This window comes from Charadrius vociferus, unplaced genomic scaffold, assembly GCF_000708025.1.
Source record: "Charadrius vociferus isolate BGI_N301 unplaced genomic scaffold, ASM70802v2 scaffold385, whole genome shotgun sequence".
NCBI lineage: Eukaryota > Metazoa > Chordata > Aves > Charadriiformes > Charadriidae > Charadrius > Charadrius vociferus.
The window spans coordinates 499,839-508,583 of NW_009648925.1; positions in this window are offsets into that span (position 1 = coordinate 499,839).

Genomic DNA, 8,745 nt, shown 5'->3' on the forward strand with positions numbered 1-8,745 from the left:
CTTATAAAAAGGAAAGGCAGGGATAGTAGATAGAGTGCAAAGTATTTTGTGTATACATATATAGATGGTATATACACATGTAATGCATGGCAATTGCAGAGTTTTCATTGCAACTTTCTCGCCTAAACTGTTCTGCACATGAGTTGCGGTTTTTCTTTTCCTCCTGACAGCCAGACCACTAAATGAAGACTGTCTTGGAGTTACTGAAAGTAGGATATCTGAAAGGGCACAGCACAGCAGTGTCCACGAAATGCATGCAGGCCTCTTCAAATTGCAGTAATAAATGTACAGGTCTAATTGTTATTGTCAAAGTTTGCTAATCCTTACTTATGCTGAGCCATACCTTTTCATGTGAATAGTCACACTGAATTTAAATAGGAACTTCTGCGGAATAATAGGACAGAACAAGTGATGAGAAATTTAGTAGAGAATTGAGAATATAGTAAAGCATAATGCAGTAGATTTGGAGATATCTGTAGGGTGGCCAAGGTACACAGAGAGATTATTTACAGCAGTAACTAAAAACTACACCACATACTACTCAAAACAGGTAAGAAAAGCTGTCTTTGTGAGGATTTTACAGTATGAGTGCATGAAAACCAAAATAATGGAGAGGTGCTTTAGTTGCTGGGGAATATGACAGACACCAGGGAGCCAGTGTGAAGGACGAGTCTTGGCAGTCCTCTCAGCAAGAGAGGGAATTACTGTTAGCATTCAGATCTGCAATATTTTCCTTGTCTTTTTGCCTCGAGAACAAAAGGGTCAGCCAGAGTCTTGTGGGAAAGCCTTTAATGGAGAAAGAAAACAAACTGATTTTCAAACCCCGCCTTTAAGTTGTGAGGGTGAAAGTCAAAACAAAGACATCAACCTTACCCTATACTTCTGACTTTTAAACGAAGCAGGTTTGATCTGCCACTGCTAGGGAGGAATAAATAAAGCAACCCATGAGATTAACCTCAGAGCTGTTTTTGTGGCCTTACCTGATCTTTACCTGAAAAGCAGCAAATCCTCCACTCCTGAATTAGTTTCTTTTCCATAGCGAACAGATGGAAATATCAGCTCTAGTTGTACTATCTATGTAAGATTTTTGTCTCAATAACCATTAATATGATAATCACAGAATCACAGAATGCTTCAACATCTTTCCTATTAAAGCCTTATTGCTAAGGTTTTAAAACCAGTTTCAGTAATCGACAAATATATTATTCGAATTTGCCATGGGAACAGGAAACTCTCCTAAGCTATTTTGTTCCTACATTTGTGCGTACCTATGCAGTCAACAGAACAATATTGAAGCTTTTCCAAGCCCAATAGCGAAAAGAATGAAAACAAGGGATGATAAGTATGGAAAAAGTAGACTGATGAGAAGTGGAAAACTGGCTATTAGCTTTGGATTGCATTTCACTGTTATTAACGTATCTCAAGATGCTAAGTTGTTGAGCTAGCCCAGAAAATTTGTTGTAGGGTACTTCTGTACAACCAAAAATACCCCATTCAACAACTCTTCAGTTTCTGTCTGTGTGTAGTCTGGTCGGAGCTTCTGGAAAACTAGCAAGAGGACAAGGAGGTGAAAGAAAAGGCTCCTACTGGCTGTTGAGATTCAGAGGAAGAAGTAAGAGCTTTTATTAACTCATAGGGATTAAAAATATACCTTGTAATTTCAAGAGTAATGAGAAGCAAACAGCAAGAAAAAAATACTTATGTTTCCAGAGGGTTGCAACTTTGAAAAGATTAATTCCTCCCTGGGAAGATATCTTTGGTGACTAGAACAGTTGCTTTGGCTATCTGAAGGGCTGTGCTGTGCTTAATGCTAAATAACCCTTGAATAACATCCAGGAGGTAAAATCAGTTTTCTTACATCCTTTTGCTACTGTTCTTCCTTCCTTCTTCAGAGTCAAATGCCATTGACTTGCAGAGGAACTAGAGGAAGCTTTTTAGTTTTTGTTGTCTTTGTGAGCCTGAAGGTTGCTAAGCACAAGGCACCCAATATTGAAGAGCAGGAAACCGTGGGTTAAACAAAGCCCATCAACCTGAAACTACTTTGCATCAAATCAAACCTGGTTTCAGGACTTTTCCTTGATTTTACAGTGGCTGTGAAGTTTTGTAGTTCAATACTCAGTCCGTTTACATGCTCTCCTCCCCCACACTCTGTGGACCAGGGCAGACCCCAGAAACTGGCTGTGTCTTGGTCGATCCCACAGTCATGAAGGTGTAAGGACCATTTTACTGAATGTACGGGGAAATTGGTGAAAACCATATCCCCGGAGTGCTGACAGATGAACAAAACAACCAGAATGACACGGAAAAACAGCACTTCTCCCTTGTGAATATTTTTGCTTTTTTTTAACAGGCCTGGCTTGCAGGAGCAGTGGGCATGAGCTATTCGGATGAGGATGTGAGTTTCAAGAAGCCGGAGTATCTTTAACTTTCATCAATTTCCTGACTGCACTGAGGATTTTTCCTTATGCATAGAAAAGGCAACGTCACTTATCCTTGACTGAGAATCACTGATACATTTTAACAATGGAATTAGCAATTCATTGCATTACAATGACTTGCTTTCTGTAATTTGCCATTAATATGCTTCTACCTGCACAGTACAAAATGTGAATTAAATTGCCACAGGGAAAAATGATGAACCTATTCTTTGATTCCATCTAAAAGCGGACAGTTATATTCTCTTTGCTCATAATAATGTTCATCCTTCTCTTCCCAACAATTTCACTTTAGCTTGTCTAAGTTTTCTTTTTAATTCATGAAAAAGGGCAGCATGCAATGTGACCTTCTTTTTAGCACTTTTATATTTATAATTTATAAATATTTAAATATATAATCTAATTATATATTCATATAATTGTTTTCTATATAGTTACACATTAAATTTATAATTAAAATAAAAATATATTTCACATTTGTAATTTAAAAGTGGTAATAAAAATTACTACTGGTCTATAATCAAGTTTTTCCCTCCCTAACACCCAAGTCGCACAATGAAAGGGTTAAGACAACATTAAGGATTCAGTTGAAGCTCACAAAAAAAAAAAAAAAAAACCAAGCAAAACAATGCAATAGCGACATTATACTGAAAAGCCATTTTTAACATATTGCCTAGTCCAAAACATATCTCTGGCATATGTCTAATATTATACCTCTATAGGTTGTAGTGCTTCTAAGAATATACAACTTTTGCAACAGTCTGACAAAGCACAGATAAACTTTGCTGCTTCTCATAGCTGGTCTCTGTCCTCGTGAAAGACAACTGCTTAAGCCATTTAAATGAAAAACATTCTTACATCTGTGACTCCACCAGCTGTCTGCCTCTCCTCTGGAACCAAGGAAAGAGAATATTTCACGTCAAACTGTAAAGTGCAAATGTTCACAACACATAAATATGTTCTTTGAATAAGGCAACATATATTGATGATTTTTTTATGCATAATGTTTTTTCCTCTCTCTCAAACTATTATTTGTTAGACATTTGTGAAGATCTGAGGCATTAGACTCCTTTTTATGTGATATTTTTATGTGCATTGCTAAGTGGTCTGGCTGGAAAACAAGATTATGTGATCTGTATTGCATTTTTGGTACCATCCTCACAGTCATAAATTCAGCTTATTTGTGATAACAGCATATTCCAAGAGATAAAATCGCTAGCCTTTCCCCGTCACCTGGCACCATTTTTTTCCTATCTTAAATCTAATAGTTTTCATTGACACGCTTTGATACAGGAAGGAATGAAGCAGGAACATAGTCCAAAGGAGAGCTCTGGACATACATGTTGATTTTCCTGCTGTTAGTGGAGGGATGGTGAAAGTGATGATGGAGTTTCCTGTTGCTGGAATAAGTCACCTTCCTAATGGAAATGTCCACATCCACTTCCCCAGGCGGCAGTTCAGGGCTTGGCTTCTCAGGGCCATGATGGACCTACAGGCAGCAGGACCTAGATTGCCCTAGAGAGCCGCTCGCTTTATCTCTGGCTACTACAGGTTCTAGGTGTATGTATTTAATTTAAAGAGGAATTTTAAGACATCTCCCTTATGTCTTTAATAGCACATAAAAGGTGTATAGTTTTCACAGTTTGATATGCTAATGCTGAAAAGACCTCAGAAATGATTGTCCTTGCTGCAAACACAGGGAAGTCTGGATTACAAGTATGTCCTAACACATTCTGCCTTTCTCATGATCTTAGTGATCATGAGAAAGTGCTCTCCCTATAAATAATTTCGTCTTTCTCCAACTTCTGCTTAGCAGGACACATACCTTTTCCATCCCTTTCACCTAGTTTTCTGTCCTGCAGTGAGGCAAATATTTTTCTGGTGATGGACAACATCACATTTGAATAAATCCACCTATATATATTTTTTTATTATTATTATTATTTCTTGCTTTTTATCTGCTCCTTTTGAAACGCAGCACAGAGAGTGGGCATGGTAAATAAGTCACTTTTATCAGTGAACATTCCCCCATATTAAATCTCTCATTCATTCTGGAATCTACAGGCAGCTTAAAATATGCCTCATGTCAGTGCCGTCACAGCCTGGAGACATATTGCAAAGCCAGGAAGAGATTGACCTTCTGATAGCTCTCTGTTTGTGATAATAGTATAGAAGGAGTGTCAGTCATACTCCCCACGTCTACTCCAGCTAGGGAAGAAGCACAGCCTCATCATTTTTTATGCCTAGCGTTTGTATATTGGGCAGGACCCAAGCTGATAAGCAAATGTGATGATACCGCTCTCTTTCTCTCAGTATATATTCATAATATACTTTTCTAAATATCCTGTTGTCTAAAACCATTGCAGGATATACAGGCAATTTTTCCCCCCCGAGTATCTCAGGATCATCACTGGCCACTCACAGAACTACTGGAAAGTTGTCCTCTTCAGGTCACATATTGACTCCTCCTTTGCCCCATGGAGTTTTAAATGCCTGATGCTTCACAGGTTCTGCACCTTTGCATGGGGAACTGTTAAGTCTTTGAACCTCAGCAGTGGAAAACATGTCAGGAGGAGCATTTTGACTCTCTCAATTCTGCGTCCGTTAATATTTACTCAGACAAGCATGGAGAGGACTTACTTTCCATTTCAGCCGAATCAAACCACAACACTATGCAGTGTTTAATCTCCCCTGTGGCCCTATTTGTACTTCGGAATGTTTTGTTATCTAGAACTAAATGCCCTTCAAAACATAACTCCCTTGTTTGCCTTTCTACCCAGACGTGTGTTAGTATCAGGAGAGAAAGGAAGCAGACCGCTCAGTTTTGCTTTTTGGTCTGTGCACCACTCTCCACATTTAGAATCCCAGAAATGTAGAATAGTTTGGGCTGGAAGGGACCTTTAAAGGTCATCTAGTCCAATCCCCCTCCAATGAGCAGGGACATCTTCAACTAGATCAGGTTGCTCAGAGGCCCATCCAACCTGACCTTGAATGTTTCCAGGGATGGGGCATCTGCCACCTCTCTGGGCAATCTGGGCCAGTGTTTCACCACCCGCAATGTAAAAAATTTCTTTCTCATATCTAGCCTAAATCTTCCCTCTTTTAGCATAAAGCCATTACCCCGTGTTCTATTGCAACAGGCCCTGCTAAAAGTTTTGTCCCCGTGTTTCTTGTAGGCCCTCTTTAAGTCCTGGGAGGCTGCAATAAGGTCTCCCTGGAGCTTTGTCTTCTGCAGGCTGAACAACCCCAACTCTCTCAGCCTGTCCTCACAGCAGAGGTGCTCCAGCCCTCTGATCATTTTTGTGGCCCTCATCTGGACTCGGTCCAACAGGTCCATGTCTTTCCAGTGCTGAGGGCTCCAGAGCTGGACACAGTACTCCAGGCGGTGTCTCATCAGAGCAGAGTAGACGGGCAGAATTACCTCCCTCAACCTGCTGGCCACAAGTGTACATTGTTGTCTCATTTCCAGCTTTTCGTCCACAGTAGACCCAGTCCTTGCAGTGGCTTGAATACTACATCAGCCAGTTCCCTCAGGACTCTGGGATGTATCTCATCAGGTTCCATAGATTTCTACATGTTCAGGTTTCTCAGGTGGTTATGAAACTGATCTTCTCCTACAGTGGGAGGGACTTTCGTCCCTCAGTCCCTGTCTTGTGGTCCATCCACTCAAGAGGTGTGGGAAGAGAGGTTGCCAGTGAAGACTGAGGCAAAAAAATAGTTGAGTACCTCAGCTCTCTCCTAGTCCGTTGTCACCAGTTTGCCAGTTTTGATCATCAAGGGTGGGTATGTATTCTTTGACCTTCCTTTTCTGGCTTACATACCTGTAGAAGCCCTTATTATTATTCTTTGCATCCCTTGCCAAGTTCAGCTCCAGTTGCACCTTGGCCTTCCTGACCCCATCCCTACACAACCGGGCAGTGTCCCTATACTCTTTCCAGAATACCTGTCCCTGCTTTCACTGTCTGTGTATCTCCTTCTTGCCCGTTAGTTTGATCAGCAGGTCTCGAATCAGACATGCTGGTCTCTTGCCCTCCTTTCCTAATTTCTTACACCCGGGGATTGAGAGCTCTTGTACTCTATGGAAAGCATCCTTAAATATCTGCCAGGTCTGTTCTGCTCTCTTGCCCCTAGGGCAGTTTCCCAGGGTGTCCTATTGACTAACTCCTTGAAGAGCTGGAAATTTGCTTTCCTAAAATTCAGCGTCCTGACTTTGCTCTTTGCCTGATTCATATCCCTCAGGACTGAGAACTCCATCAGTGCATGATCACTGCAGCCCAGGCTGCCTCCAATCTTGACATCACTAATTAGCTCACCTGCAATGGTGACGATCAGGTCCAGTATCACGTCTCCTCTGGTGGGTCTGTCTATCCTCAATACACTCCACGAGTCTCCCAGACTGCCTACATTTGCTTACTTTAGTTGTGTCCCTCAGTACCACAGCAAACTCCTGACCATGCACATCCATTTGTTCAGAGCTCACTGACACCTGTCTTGCCCCATGGAGTACACAGTGCCACGAGCCACACTCTCTTTTGGGCACTTGCTGCAGATCACTTTTAAACCATCCTGCAGCAGAAGGTTGCATAAACTACACAAAGATTTTTCCCTGCGTCTATTAATTAAAGAAAAAAAAAATCTGGTGCCAAATATAAACCACAATATAAAAATCTAAAAATATAAATACAAATATAAAAATATAAAAACCACAAAATAAAAATATAAAATATAAAAAAAATATCTGGTGCACAATATAAACCACAGTAAATCAACAGGGTTCCACTGATTTAAATGGAGGCTTGATTGCTTCTTGCATCTGAAGGTTGATTATCTTGGTGGTGGTCCATCACACAAAATCTTAGCAATTACCTTATGTGAGAATTTTTCAACTTGATTTTCATTGTTAATGGAATATGGCAAGCTTTTTTTTTTTCTGGGAAGTCTTCACATAAATCTGGATTCCAAATCTATTTCTCTGGCTTCCAATGTTCAGATTTATTAGAAACCATTTGATGTGTCTCTAAATGGTTCTGAGCCACAACACAATAGCAATTTCATATTCAAAATACTGATATTTTATGACATATCTGTTATGAAGCCTGTCACTAGCAGATCTCTAACCATTTAGTAATTTCATTCAGTTTTAAATTTGCTTTTGTGGTTAACTACAGGCTGCGTAAATTCACTAGGATCCATTAAAGACCATAAGTGCAGGCAGGCTTTAATTGGAGAATTTCTGGAGCATGTGTGTTGTAAAAAAATCATTGAGATGTTGATAGTTTTACATAACTTATTTTTGTCTAGTATTTCTGATTTCCTGATTATCTTTCCTATAGCTTTATGAAATACCTCTAATTTTTAGTGCAGGACTTCTTACCATTGCCATTATCTCAGAAAAAATAAAGAGCTTTGATACAAACCAGAGCACAGAGCTCATTTTATTTGTTGTGCCAGGTGGGAGGCAGTACATGAGGATGCTCTCACAGTACGTTTGTTTGACAGTGACCAAGGTTAACCTTAGACAACTGTTTGGTACAATTTTGCCTCATACAGAGAGGAACCTTTCCTTCTCCCTGAGCAGAATGTCTTAGGGACAAATGTAATGAATTCATTCAACAGCTCAAAGTAAGACTCATCTTATTACAAAAAAAAAAAAATAATACTCTCTCTTCTGGTCAGTAATAGTTTCTGATATTATTATTAATAAGCATGTTTCACTCACATGGAAATTATATGGAGTTTAATGTCATGGATGACCAGGATGGCTGAAATAGACTTGACAAATTCTGTAATGATTATCATGCTCCTGAACACTTTAGACAGAGGAAGACATATGTTAACTGTAAGATGGTCTGCATTCTTTTACCTCTTCTGCGGAACAAACCTGCTGTGCATCTGCCTTCAGTGGAGGATGGCTGCAGGGAGATCCTGTATGGGCAAAGGCCACCACCCCTTGGCCAGAGAAGTCTTCTCCTACTTGCCATGACAACTAAAATTAAATATATCAGAAATGCAGAATCTGATTGATTTTTGAGCATCTGGAAGTTTTCCATGGGAAATGATCATAGAAAAGTCATACCTACCATTCTTCTCATGCTTCAATCAGATGCAGCTAGCCAGAAGACTCCTAGACATATCTTTAAGGAAATCCATTAGTACTTGGCTAGCCCAAAACTGGTATGGTCTTTGAAGAGAGTCCTTTTGCTCATGATATTCAATGAGATGGTGGACAGGAGTCTTCCTCAGAAATCAAATAATAACAGATATTTTTAAAAATAATATTTTCTTCTATAACATGAGGAAAGAAAGAAAA